General features: G+C 31.7%; 1 protein-coding gene across 3 annotated transcripts in view; it reads right to left on the bottom strand.

The window, feature by feature from the left end:
• The window catches only part of LOC148279744 (ornithine aminotransferase, mitochondrial-like), a 32,508-nt gene extending 19,381 nt beyond the window's left edge, over positions 1 to 13,127 (bottom strand). Inside the window, exon 1 of one of the 3 annotated variants that reach the window (XM_088229505.1) lies at positions 12,603 to 13,127. The gene's annotated coding sequence lies outside the window, so the exon portion shown is untranslated. Of the gene's footprint in view, positions 1 to 7,098; positions 7,312 to 12,602 lie in introns of those variants that run through there. The other 2 variants (XM_088229507.1, XM_088229508.1) reach the window with 2 other exon arrangements.
• Positions 13,128 to 15,438: the final 2,311 nt, after the last annotated feature.

The raw sequence follows: 15,438 nt of genomic DNA, 5'->3' as shown, positions 1-15,438 counted from the left end.
CCACAAAAAACAAATGCCGTTTGTAAACATTCAAAAACAAACTTTTTTATACATAAAAAATAACATTTTTTCATTTTTTTGCAAATGCATTCTCCTCGAATGCAACCTTGGTAGATCGATGAATAAAATATTTATGCTCCTATCTTTTTTTTTACATATTAAATTGAAAATTTTAATATCTACGAACATGCACAGCGCGAAGATCTATATTTATCTGAAAACCGCACGTAACTTGGTTAAGCCGTTAGGAGGAGTGCGGTGACATCACACGTACAGAAGAATTATATATATATAAAGATGTCTCAATGACAATTATGCACATTTTTACTAAAAACAGTTTTATTCGGTAAGTACGTAATTGTGTTAGGGTATTTTTTGGTTGTTGTATGGATTGTAAAATAGAAAAAAACATGACAGAAAATGAAATAATATTCACTTACTCGAAAATCTTAAAAGCAAACACGGTCTCACTTTTCTTCATTTTCTCACTGGATTATGGCACTAGAGGAATGTTTTTTTTTTTACACTATAGATATTTACCACAAAATTATAATAATTCAGAAACTGCGTACGCGTATCAATCTGAATCCGACTAAACTACTCATAAATGAGTCGTTTTACGTTGTGGCCATAGAAATAAGAATAGTCCAGAAACCGCATAAGCACATCAAACAGAAGGTGACTCAACTACTCATAAATGAGTAGGTTTACGTTTTGACCAATTAGTTTCATTGTAGACGTCGCTCAGTACGCAACTCCTGATTTGAATTCAACTATGCCGTGTTGTGTCCTTTCAAAGTTTAGAAATACTGCTAGGATCTTAAAGAAACGGGATGCAATCACATTTCATCTGTAATTTGCAAATGAATGTGTATATAACAAATGCATTACTTAAAAATTAAATTATTTTTCCATCTGTCAGATTGTCGAAGAAACAAAATGGAAATTTCCGTTAGTGTTGCCAGGGTAGAATTTTTTTTTTACCCTACTTTGCTCATCTAATAAAAGAACTAATTAAAATTTAACATGATATAAAAATATCCGTTTTATGTAAAATAAAATTTGTTTTATATTTCAAGTTGAAAGTTCATTAATTCAATTACTCTTATTAAATGACCCTTTACTTATCTAGTCTGTTGTGTCAATTAATGTTTCCGCGTGCACAATAAAATTGTAGAGAAATTAACAGATTACTTTTTTTTACCCTACGTTTGTGTTAGGATTTTTTTTTCCCCATCAAGCAACATTACCCGGCAATTTTGCGAATACGCGCGGCGAAAGTAAGCCTGAGTGGGGGAATTATTGGACACAGCCCGATGTATTCAAATATGATTCTACGCTCCTTCTGGACTATTCCTTATTCTATGGTGGTGACCCTTAGGTACTCTGTAGACGTTGCTTAGTACGCAACTGCCGATTTAAATTCAACCATGCCGTTTTGTGTCGTTTGCAAGTATCAAAGTACTGCTGGGATTAAAAAGGAATACGGTAGGATCACATTTCATATGTAAAAATCAGATTCACAAATGATATTCTACCCTGGCAACTAAATAAATTTTAAGAAATCGATTGTTTTTCCATCTGTCAGATTGTTAAATAAAATTAGGTTGACATTTTGTAAGTATTGCCAGGCTAGTCGAAGTTTTTACCAGGCTTTCTATTATTAAACCTTAGTATAATATTAAACGGCATTTAAGTCCTTAAAATATAGCTTGAATAGAATGACAGTTGTTAGCAAAAGTCACGACATAACTTTGTAGTAACGTCTAAGGAGTGATTCATATTGACACATGAAAAATCATTCGTATCTGGCATGTTAATTTATTTTTTTAATATGATGCTTGACATATATATCAACATCATAATATAAAATCAGCTTTAAAACTAAAAAAAACTCAAATAAACCTAATTATTAACGATGTTCTTACAAGGTGACGTCATTTTGCAAAAATCTTAGAGGTGAGACAAATTGATCAATGTAAATCGATCGAATGAAAAAATAATTCATTTGATGTTGTTCATGAAAAAAAGTATGAAATGTCTTATGTCTAACTGAATAATTGTCTTAAATACACTATAATACGCTTATTTTTGCGTTTTTATATAAATTTTCGGAAATAGAGTTTCATGTTTGCATGAAAAAACTGATAAAATCGATTTGATCGGTACATGATCAGTGATCAGTACTTTCCATCACTAGTCACATTAGTTTGGCAGCTGTTATTTTAATCAAGCTATATTTTAAGGTCTATAATTTACTTAATTACTAATTAATTACTAATAAAAGTAGCTGTTTGTTTTTAAAGTCCAGTGAGTAACATGTTTAGTTGTAAAATATAACAAACGTTACTCAAAATTATCTTAAATTTGTGTAATTGTTCGCGGTCTGGTAACATTACGCGGTCACTTCACGCATGCGCGCAGGCGGGATGTCAGACTTATGGACACTGGGTGTAGGCTAACATAATTCTACGCGCCTTCTGGTATATTTTAATTCTATAACATTAACCATTGGCGTAGCTCTTTCAGCCAAAGATACAGCCAAACCTCGATTTTACCGATTTTAGCTAGGCAAAATTAGTCTGACGTTCGGTTTTGTTTTTTGCACAGTTACGGGGAGGTATTTACGACAGAGTGTTCGAACGCTTATTTATCAAAATTGTTTCTATGGGCCTGCTACACACATTAGACGAATGAGTGGAGGCAGAGACGTAGTGTAGCAAAATTACTCGTCATGCCACATGCCATGCTCCTCGTCGTGCCCACCGCTCCCTATTTTGTCGGTTTTTGAGCGTGAGTCAAAGGACCGGCAATTTGAGCGCGAGTGGCTGGCTACATAACCGCGCGGTCGCAGTACGCATCGAGTACACAACGTAATAGCCCCGCCACACTATGCTCCTTGCGCTGCTCCTCACTTTGCAATTTTCAATTTAATTTCAAACGTCCGTGTACGTTGTAGCTGCAAGACGTTTTAATCTAGCCCTTATCATTTGATAAACTTATCATTTTCAATTGTTTTCAGCAAAATGATGAAGTTAATTATATTTTAAAATCATGCAGGTGCATCTTGGTTTTTTCCAAATAGATTAATTATTGACGCATATAAAGGAATTACCAATGAAAAACAAGTATTTAAAAAAAAAAACGAAAATATTACTAATTATTATCTAAGTCGAGGCATTTCCATAGCGTATGACCGGTTTAAGAAATCAATTTGCTCACCGTATGTTTAATTACCACTCTGAGGCCTTATGCTGGAAAGACGTGTCATTGTTTCACCCACTCGACAATAATCGAGTGAACATCGATTGCTATGTCAAATTGGTATTCTTGAAAAACGTTCGACAATTTAACTATAAAGCGAATGAAAAAATAGCAACACTAAGAAATACGTATTTATCTATGGCTTTCGTGTCACTTTTAAACTTCATTTTCATTCCGATGTATTTTGTTTCTAGTCAAACTTGGTCCTTTGGGTATTTTGCTTTGACATATTCTATGCACATAAACATGCCCTGAGCCCTCAAAAATGATTACATGACACCTTAACTCATGCCCAAACGCTCAGTCATGCCCAACGCATATTTAGACGTTATTCGACCCCCGCACCAGTCATCCGCGACGTTTTGAATCGAAACTAAAATGCCTGCTTGTGTCATGAAAGCGAGTAAAAATCTTTCGGATGAACATTGTAAAAAAAAATAAAAAAATATTCGTGAGCGATTAACAAGGCTTAAAACAATTGATATTCAAATTTAAATACAATTTTTAAACTACACCTAGTGGTGCAACAGCGAAGCTCTTCTTAGTTCTTCGTAGCTGCAAGACATGTTGTCGTCTAGCTTCTATATGTTATCAAATTAAATTATAATCGCGAACGAGGAACTAGAATCCACCGTCTATGCGCTATGTAGCTGCAAGACGTTTTGAGATATTTATTGCACAGCGCCCTTGAGGTGATTTTCACAGGCAATGTTTATGATTTTTTTGCTTAAATAAATAAATAGACAGGTAGAATATTTTTGGAAAATATAAGAAAGAGAAAATAAAATATTCTGTAAAAGGTACTTTTTTATTTTATAGTAATTAAAAAAGGAAATAAAAAATATAAAAAAACCGTAAAAATATTCCTTATTATTAAAGGGCAACAAAATATAGCATAGAAAACAGAGTTTTAATCCAAGATAGTGCGTGTTTTTTAAAAGAAGAAAAAAATTGTAAGTTTGAGATAAACGAAATATTATCAGTAAAAATTTAATTAAAATTTTTGGGCCTATAAAATATGCATGTCTCTATGCTAGCCTCGTTTTATAATGTGGTATTTCTAGCACACGATTCCTTCTTAGACTTAATCTATTTTAATTACTTGTAAATAAATTTTATCTATTCAATATATATATATTTTAAACATTAAAAACAATATATTTGTCTTATTTCCAAAAGTTTAGCTTCTTGGAACAATTGGAAAGAGGGAAAAGTGCGAATTTTTTAAAGCATCTTTTTTGGAGATAAATTTCTGAAGAGTTTCTAATGGTTTAATATGGTAGTTGAAAGCTCCCCCCATCCAATTATTCCATAGGAAATCAATGAGTGTACAAGTGCATAATATACCATTTTAACAGTATTTAATTAGTCAGGGTATTGTGGTGGATTTTGCATTACCTCCTTTCAAATCCCCTCTTTCCCGCCTGCTGACAAGCCTTTAAATAGAGACTTAGCAGTTTATTCCTTAAAAAAAATATCCTAAATAAGTCGCATGCGACTCTCTTATTAATAAAAAAAAAATATTTTTAGTATAAGCGAATCCGATGGGAAGACGATCGGTCTTTAAAACGGTTTTCGGGTATGCGGAGGAAGTGTTTTACCGTAATATTTCATATTTCTGGACTGTATATGTTATAGACTGGAACGTTTAAGGATTGATTAAAATACACTGCAATAATTGTAGTAATAATGCAGTGCCCTATGCATCAATTGGTGTGGATAGGTAAATGATGATTATGATAATGTATTTACAAACAATTTCCTTTGATTTAGACTATTCCCACGAGAATTTAGTGTGTAATCAAATTAAAACAAACTTAACAAGCAATTAAGGCATGATAATTGTTATATACATTTGTTTAGAACCAGTTACTAAAATGCATTATTTTCTGCCCGCAGGCAATGCTTTACGAATAAGTAAATGATGCATTTAATAAGTGATTATTAATATATTAAATAAATAAGTGCTTATTTAGGGGTCACAAAGTTGTATTTACATATTTGTTGCGGAGGAGCTACCACGACTATTCTCCATTCTTTGGTAAAAGTAAATAAATTAATATTAAGGATAATATTGCGAAAAGCGTACAATCATTCGAGTAAAAACCTGTTCAAGTCCCTAGAAGTCCTTGACTTGAGACAAATCTACATAAAAAATTCATACTCAACATTCACAAATATAGGAACACTCAGGTATAATAATTTATGTAAATCATGCTATTCTGAATCTTCTCTACCCCCTAGAGAGTGATTCATTTGAGGTTTTTTATATTTTGTATTTTGAATATAAATTATTTTTTTATTTGGAATTCAATCATAAACAAGTCCTTGAGTTCCTACTAATCAACGAAAAATTACACCATTTTTTTCCTTTCATTCGAAAAGTTTCTACTCGCACAATTAGGCATTCAGGTTTCAAATGAAATATCAAGCTCACGTCAAAACCGGCTAGCGGTTAAAGAACGATTAAATACCCGATGGCCATGACTGAGCGCTTTAGAGGGCTCAGTGTGCGTCTATGTGTACTAATAGGTCAGTGGTTTTATTTAAGAAAACCGAACCCGTTTCTTTGGTTACGTAAAAGCATTATGAAGCAAACTTTGTTAGTTACTTAATAATGTTTTATATTGAGAGCAAACGCGGTCTGACTTTTCTTCATAAAAACTCATTTTCATCCTGGATTATGGTGCTATAAATATTAACCAACGGCGTGTCTCAGTATTTTACTCTATTGACAAATAGTTCACAGGAAAACAACGTGCAAATACCTATTTATTAATATTTCTTGTCACCGCAATTTATGAATTCCAAAAACAAAAATAATAATGCATATGTACATATCTAATTTTAACTAAATATCATAGAATAAAGAATAGTCCAGAAGGAGCGTAGAATCATATTTGAATACATCGGACTGTGTCCAATAATTCGCCGCGCGCATACTTGAAGTCATCGAGTAATATTGCCAGATCGCGAAGAATATAACCATAACACAAATTTAAGGTAAAAAAAAACAATTTGTTAATTTTTCTGAAATTTTATTGTGCACTCGGAAACATTGATTGACACAACAGAGTAGATAAGTAAAGGGTCATTAAGTAAGAGTAATTGAATTAATGAACTTTGAACTTAAAATATAAAACTAATTTTATTTTACATAAAACGGATATTTTTATATCATGTTAAATAATAGTCTATGTTTTAAAGATAATATCGGCCAAATGTCCACCACGGCATTGTTTAATCCGAGGTTCAATTTTCATCATTTCTCTTATTATATGAGCAAAGTAGAATAAAAAAAATTATAACACTAGCGACATTTCAATTTTGTTTGTTCGACAATCTGACAGATGGAAAAATAATTCAATTTTTAAGTAATGCATTTGTGACAAACACATTAATTTGATAATTACACATGAAATGTGATTGCATCATGTTTCTTTAAGATCCTAGCAGTATTTCTTCACTTTAAAAGGACACAACACGGCATGGTTAAATTCGAATCAGGGGTTGCGTACTGAGCGACGTCTGCAAAGAAACTAATGGGTCAAAACGTAAACCTACTCATTTATGTGTAGTTGAGTCGCCTTTAGTTTGATGTGCGTATGCGGTTTCTGGACTATTTTTAATTGTATGCTAAATATAATACAATAATTGATAATAAACTTTCAATTGTGTTCATTTAATATATATATATATACGCAAATCATTGCCGGGTTCGGCTCGTATATGAATAAGAAAGACCGGGAAAGAATTTTGTTAATTCAAACATTCAAATTGTTTTTTCTAAAAATAGTCAATAATGCAATTAGACGGCTTTATCTCTATACTTACCGATGTTACGTCGGCAACAATAATAAAAAAAACTTACATAAGTTAAAAATAACACCTATTATCACAATACAAAAACTTTTACAGTATATGATTTAAAACAAGAAAATATCGTCAAAAGAGGTATTTTCTTCGCTCCGTTTGACTTTATTGTGAATTAATTTTATGCATCTTGAAATATTATGCATTTCTTGCGTTTTGTGAACACACATGTACAAATATGGCACTCACTTGTTTCTCAATCTGTGGGCCAAAGCAAACACGAAATTTGTAGAAGTCATCATTATTTCGACTGTTCCAAGAAAGCCAAAAGTAATTTTAATTCTGCGATGTCCTGCCGGTAAGACAACTTTGTGACTTGAAAAATTAAAATATATATATATTAGCGTTCTTAAAATTTATCTCAATATTTTAATTATAATGGCCATTTTCAACAAGTTGTAAATAAGTCACTATTAAAAAATAGAAATTAATGTAAAACAAATTTAAAAATAAAAATAACTGCACATATAAATAGTGTAGCGAGAGATTTTTTTAAAAAATATATGTAAATCAAAAAACATACTACTTTATATAATTGGTATCTACACATATTATTTATATTTTTATGTATTTCATTGCATTATATTTGTTTTTATTATATATTCTACTATATTATTTATGTTTAAGTAACATGTATTCTTGGCACATATATATACTTTATAATTGTATAATAACGATTTTTAATTTCTTACATTTGATTAGCTAGGCATTTATAATCAAGTAGTTTTAGTTTTTCTTTTTTATGTAATTGTTTTATTAGTTTAGGACTACTTGTGCTCTAAAGATAGAAAATCTCCATCTTAGAACAGGCTGTTCCATGTTAGATGGAGACTATCATAAACAGAGAACACTCCGTTTTCATTTTACATTAATTGGTTTTATATAGATTCCCTGTTATTAAGTATGTGTATTATTTTTTTGCAAATAAATTTATTTTAAAAAATAATTTAAAAATGGGGTAGAGTGGGGTTCGAACCTCGGATTTCTGATCCATGAGTCCGCAACTCTAGGGGACCACAACCCGATGCAAATAAAAAATGATTGTTAGTCACTTTGTTGATCCGGAATATAAAAAAAAAGTGTTTCCTACACTCACAATACTAGATTAAAAACTAAGATTTTCCTGGGGTGCTATTCTGAATCTGAACCACTCTCGTGGCACGAGAAAACAGTTCTTCAAAACTGTACAAACAATTATTGTAAACATTAATTCATTCATATAAAATACATCCTATGTAAATAAAATACGTGTAAATATTAATAAATACACATTTAAATAAAATGAACAATCTAATTTCATTTATTGTGAAAAAATCTAATATAAAACTAATAAAAACAATAAATAAAATACCAAAAAAATATGCATCGAAATAAAGCTAGCAATGTAAAATTAAAATCAAAATTAAATTATTGTAAAAATGAATATACCTATTGCATACTGCAAATAAATCATGTTTTCGTAATATCAGCATATGATAATTTGGTTTTTATTTTATTTTTCTTTTCTTTTCTTTTTATGGTCATGTCATACCATATTTATATGCTATGAACTTTTTAATAATTAATCAAGGGATGGCCCACGCTTAGACGCTGAAGTCTTTGTGGGCATTTTTTCCAATTTATATTATGGCTTAATTTTAAGATGTATTTTTCTAAAGTGTATTTTTGTAATTATATTCCTTTGTAAATAATATATGTATGGAAAAATAAACAAAAAAAAAAATTTTTTTAATCAACAATATGTCTTTGTTTTTTTTTTCTTCAAATGTCTGAACTTCAGAATATTCCTTCTTTTACTAGAGGTAACACGATGTTACATCACCACGCGTAAAGGAATTTTGTAGCACAGTCTTTTAAGAGTTAGTTGGTAGTCATAAATAACCATGCGTGTGAATAGAATGATCCTTAATCCTTATTTTTCGATACTACTACGGAAAGATTACCCGACTGCAAACCATCTTCAAATGTTAAATAAGGATGTTGAGTTTATTTTTTAATATATTTTTATTTGCTAATGAACTGTAAACTAAGCAAAAAAATATGTATTGTATCGGGATAGAACCCCGTACTATCAAAAACACGCTGAACGTTGAAAAACACGGCTACCCGGAAAGCGAAAATTTATTACGACCCATAACAACGCTATAATGAGGAACTTCAGCCCTACCGGAAATTTGATACAAAAAATGTTTTCTTGCGCGCGGTGAAAATTAGAGCCTTAAATGGTACTGAAAAGTTTCTTGGAAATGTACGAAAATATAATAAAAACGTACTACTTTGATTGACGTCACTGGTTCATATGAACCAACCAATGATGTGACAGCTGTGAAGGATATCCGGTTAGCTTACCGTAAACGGACCAATGGGAAGAACTAACAGTGAACAACCTCTGACGTCACACGCGGAGTTATTTTAGAAATACAAAACTTTTAAAAATCATAGCGCTGATAATACGATATGTAAAAGGATAATTAACTTTTTTTTGGCTTAGTATAATAGTCTATTATAACATACAAATTCAAAAAAATAAAAAGGAACACTGAAGTTCCTCATTGATTGGTTATTGTTCACCTCATTCATTTTGATTTAAACTAATTTTTTTTCATGCATTTTCGTGAAACTTCTCCTTCATACCGAATCGAGTCACTAGAAGTACGGAGTTGTTTGCAACTACGAGTACATACGTAGGTACTGACTATGCACGACACTCTCCGATTCCGCGTTTACATTCCTTAGCCAACAAATTTAATTGTGAAATAGACATTTTTAATACGACAATTATCCATTTTAAAACGTTCTTAAACGCACTGTTTAAAACTAATTATTAATGTCGTAATGAAACTTTCTTTTTTATACAATTTTTTCTCCGTTTTTGATGTGTATTATTATTATCCAATCTTTTTCTGAAATTAATGTATCAAATATTTTTGTGTACCAGATATATATTACTATCTTTTATATACTTACTGTAAACTAATTTTTGTTAATTGTTTTTAACAATAATTTGTTAATACCATTTTTTGTACGTATTGGCATATGAATATATATATTTTGTTTAAATTCTTTACAAGTTAACTACAATTTGCTATGTAAAATTTCACTTTTTATTTTGCATGGCAGTATGCTTTTTATCGTTTCTACATGTATACAAAAAGGCGTTGTTTATTTTTTTAAATTATTACTTACTATGTTTGTACTTACCTGTATATTTTTTTTATAAATGCCCCTTTGCGTAATGTAGATTAAATAAATAATTAATTAAATTCTCGAATTTTTATCTGGTCTAAGAAAACATTTTTATATTCATTTTCCTACAATTAAACTTCCACATTGCGTTAAAAATATGTTTAGAACCTTTCATAATCACTAGATTTTAAAAATCACCTAAAATAGGTAGGTATATACGTAATGTCACTTGACAACACATTTTTTATACTGTGATAAAAAATTATCAAATTCGTCACATGAAGGTATGTACATTGTTGATAGTTAGCAAGTAGCTCCAGATTAATTCTCAATAAAGATTAAGTTAGGTATCTACACACACTGTCATACAAATTATTGTAAAATTCCTAACTATACATGCGCATAACAAATAATATACAGACCCTGATTAAATTTTCAAGAATATTACAGTTCATTTTTTGGCATAAAACGTACCAAAATGGCGGTCCGGCATTTTTTTAAATGAATTTCCTATGTTTTAAAAGTGATCTTTTTAAATTTGTCGAAACGAAATCATTAACGTCTTCATTAATGATTTCGTTATACTCTGAATAGATTCAGATAGGGTGCTGACGGGATTTATTGTTTATTTACCATTTTAAAATATTTTTTACAAATATAAAGAAAAAACATCAAAAATATTTAACCAAAAGAACTGAGACCCAATCAATAGACCCAAAAAAAGTCAAATAACGGCTAGATTTTAAAAACCAAAAATAATAATGATTATAGTAAGGCAGTGCACAGCGGAGTTTTAGTCCCAACACTAATGCATGGAAGTGAAACATGGAACTGGCAGAGGAAGAATGAAAGCCGAGTGAACGCGGTTGAAATACGATCTCTTCGACGAAAGTGTGGAAAATCAATGTATGACAGAGTTACGAATGATGAAATCAGGCGAGAGCGCAAATCTGAGTATAACTGATAAGATTAAAAAAGGGTCTCTGAGATGGTTTGGTCATGTAGAACGAATGGACGACGAAAGAATGGCAAAACAAGTAAATATGGCGAAAATGAACGGTAACGTGAGACGAGGACGACCAAGGAAGACGTGGCATGATCAGATAAACCAAAATCTTAACACAATATTTGAGTTTGTCTAAATATTTGTAGACAAAATACTGGATTTCACCCCCTCGGGAGTCAACCAAAATCAACAAATGGAAGAATTGAAGGAATATGGATGTTGGAGACAGGAAAAATGATGAATGTTACACATTGTGTAAAGTGGCCACTTAAACCAGCCAATGACAGGTTTACAAGCCCTGGAAATGCCTAGACTTCCATATTCCTTCTTTGAGGTATTCTCCATCCCTGTTGTAATTTGTTTACCAAAATCTTAAGTATGGTCATGTCAAAAGCAGACAGAACCGAAGGGCATCTATGACAAGATGTATGAATGTGGAAGAAGCTAAGAATGTAGGCCAGGATAGACGTATTTGGCGGTCCATTCTCTCTGCCTATCCCTACAGGAAATGGCGTGATGGTAGTAGTAATTTTACTTTGAATTTATTCACCAATTCGCTCTACTTTAATTATATATTTGCTGAAGATAGGTACTTTCGCTCTTGACGAGCATCTTAACTACATTACTTAGGTATACCTTGATAAAGAAGCTTGTATAGCTTTGAAACCGGTCGGTAGAAAAATAAAAAATAAGTGGTAAAAAACAGAGTTGTTTTTATTTGTTGTATTTTATGAAAATCATCTTTTATTAATTCACTTGTTCATATTTATTTAACGTTAAATCACTAGTGTGGTGAGTGTGGTCATATATGAAGCAAAGTGTAATCGCTTGCAAAAAATTTAAATCCCCAAATTTATTTTTCCTCTACCCCTGCGAGAAGATTCAGAATATCACCCCTGGTTGATATTACGAACGCTCTCTCACAGGGGTAGAAAACGATTTACCAAAACGATTTACGATTTACCGGGCGTAATTTAGTCACTAATTACGCGCTAGCACAGCGTTCTCTACCCCTGCGAAAGTGATCGGAATGCCAGCCCGGGGATAGTGAAAAACCACAATTTAATTTCATGTTGACTCTGCCGAGAATCGAACCCGTGCGCCGTGGTCTCAATCATGCAAAGCAGCCAGCCAAACACGCTGCCCACCTTACCGCAAGGCTGACCTACTTAGTTTATCTTTTTTTTTTAACACGGGTGCCATATGCATAATTATTTATAAAATAAACATGGACAAGCGAAGCGGGGTAATTTAAAATAAAAGGTTAACATACCGCATGCAGTATAAGCGCGTGGGATCACTTATTTAAGATAAACGCTGCACTGTATAGAAATAAATCAATCTATAACCTTAAAATATATTTCACTTCAGTATTCAATAGAGATAATTTAGTAGCGTTTACAATAATTTACAAATTTCTTTTATATCTTGTTTATTTTCTCGATTAACTGTCAGTAAAATAACAACGTATTATCTCACAATAAATGCACAAAACTTATCAATATTTCATCACTCGCTTTCGCAGCGAGTCAAAACTATTAAGACATTCAAGGTCATTATCATCAATTTTTAGAATGCTAATATTCCTAGACGAATAGAAATGTCTTTAGAAAATACAAATGACAGAACGACGACAAACATACAGCTTATTTATACAATGCTGTTGTTAAATGAATTGCTACATTTTTTCAAGTAAATAATATATTGTTGTGAACATTGAATGAAATATTACGATTTACGATGATAAATACTTTTAACCCTCATCTTGCAGTGTTAAAAAAAAATCACGTTTCGGTTTAGTAATCTCAAGATTCTAGATATCCGACTTCACGTCATATTTTTTAGCTGTAATCAATTTGATAAACATAACCAGAAAATAAATTTCGCACATGTATACAGGATGTTTCTGTTTGAATTTATAATAAACAACGAGTATTATATACCTACGTTGCAAAATTACAAGCCTTAATAAGCCAAAAATACCTTAACTCCCATAGCGAAACGCATTTAAAGTTATGATTTTGTGATATTTTATATAGCCGACACAACTATGAAGATATGTGTGGATGAAGGCGTTATGTCGCAAATTTTGAAAATGTCGGTACCTACTTTTTTGCATGAATGAAGATTTTATGTACAGCCATAAAGCAAAGAAAAAATATTCATATTTTCACATGAAGCCAACTACACAATCAAAAGGTAGCAGAAACCCGATTTTGAGAGCGAACGAAGATTTTGTGTTAGTTAATCAAAAGTGTACAGGTGTTAAAACTTTAACCTTATCACGGGGGGAATAAATGGAAATGAAAAATGTGTCGTTTGTGGAGTAGTTTTTTTATTGTGAGATGGCGACGAGGCTGAGAAAAATTAAGATGAGATTTGATTCTCGGAGGCTATAAAATCAAGTTCCGCGTTCGCGCTTATGGATGGACGGAAGCTGTCCGTCTCTCCGCTAACTGAGCGGAAGCCGGAACATCCGCCGATCGAAAACTTGAGATTAAATGGAAGATCGCGTCTTCCTGGTGCCATAACGGATAAGTGGGATAGAAAGTTAGTTCGCCATGTGCTTTTCCTATTTTAATTCTCTGTCATGATACTGTAATTCAAATCAAAACTAAATTAATTTAATGCACAAAGGAAAATAAATAAACTTTAATATATCCTGAAAAGTGTAAATAGGAAGATAATTTAAAAAGCTTGAAGGTTTTATGTACCTATGTTTATTATTATTATTATTATATATATATTTTTTTTGTAAATCATATAACACAAAGTATTTTACAAGTATAATACGTTGAATTACATTCCCAGGAGTTACAACAACTCAATTCGGGATATAAATAATATTAGCATTAAGAAAATAACCCATATTGAGAACAACAAAGAAACAAAGCAAGTTTAGCACCTTTATGACTAAATATACAACAACAATATATACGCCTAAAACCTTTTCTTACACAAGCATAATAAATATAAATGAAAAAACGGTTTTAGGAATAAAAAAGTAGTGAATATATTAAGGGAGATAAGGTAATTAACATCACATGCCATGCAGATGATGCTGCCATAGTGACGATGAGAACATGTCTATCTCAGTTCGTAAACATCTGGATGCCTAAGAAATGTATAGTACAATAAACACATGATTATTGGAAACATAATTCGGATATACGTGTGTCAGACCAAATCATGGTGTATACAACAGAAGCAAGGATAGATAGAGAGAAAATAAAAAATACGAAAAACCAAGTGGAAAAACTAAATAGAAAAACTAAACAGAAAAACTAAATAACTGCTCAGAACGTCAGAGATGAAAGTACTAAAGACAATCGCAGGGAAACCCAAAAGAGGCAGAATCTAGAGTCAAGAAGTTAGACTGATTTGCGATACCCATTGCATAGTAAATAGATTACTTATTAATTATTAATCTAGTACCCGTAGTTAGATTAGATGATGATCCAGATGCTGTGCTCGCACGAGCTCAAGCTGGGCGATGTCCTTGTCGGAGATCTGCCTTGTATAGAGTCTTGGTGGCTCTCAGAGTTTAGTCCCGTTGGTGGACGACAACCAGCTGGAAGACTTGGCGGCCGCGCTGGCGGTGCATTAAATTGGCGTCCCTTGGAGGACTTTTTCTTGCATATTTCCTTCTGTAAAATATTCTCCATCTCTGTTGTAAAATGTTAATCTTAATAATCCCTTAGGGGATAAAATACAGTCTTTTTCTAAAAACAAAAAACTCAAAATACTGGATTAAATTTTACGGACAGAGTATATTGATTTATATTATTTTTCCATCATCCATTTGTTCCGCAAGGCCAGGCTATTTTAATTAATTGTGTAATTAAATTTTAAATACCCGTATTTAAACTTATAGGTTGACTACGTACTCAAACACGTAATATCATAAATCCAATTTGATAAGAAAAACTTAGGCATAATATTTGTCCATATCAAAATACCATTCCACTGTTCAATGACGTAGGTACTGTTTATGTTTTTGCTATTTTTAAAATGGTTTACACTGAATAATCTAAGTGTTGTTATCTCTAATATTTAATTTTAACATTTTAGTATTAAAATATATCGGAACGTTTATGTTCAGATTTCTG

This window comes from Micrasema longulum, unplaced genomic scaffold, assembly GCF_059751315.1.
Source record: "Micrasema longulum isolate JH-2025_06_02 unplaced genomic scaffold, ASM5975131v1 h1tg000678l, whole genome shotgun sequence".
Classification (NCBI taxonomy): Eukaryota; Metazoa; Arthropoda; class Insecta; order Trichoptera; family Brachycentridae; genus Micrasema; species Micrasema longulum.
The sequence above is the reverse complement of the archived record's forward strand: the minus strand, read 5'-3'. Positions and strand labels throughout refer to the sequence as shown.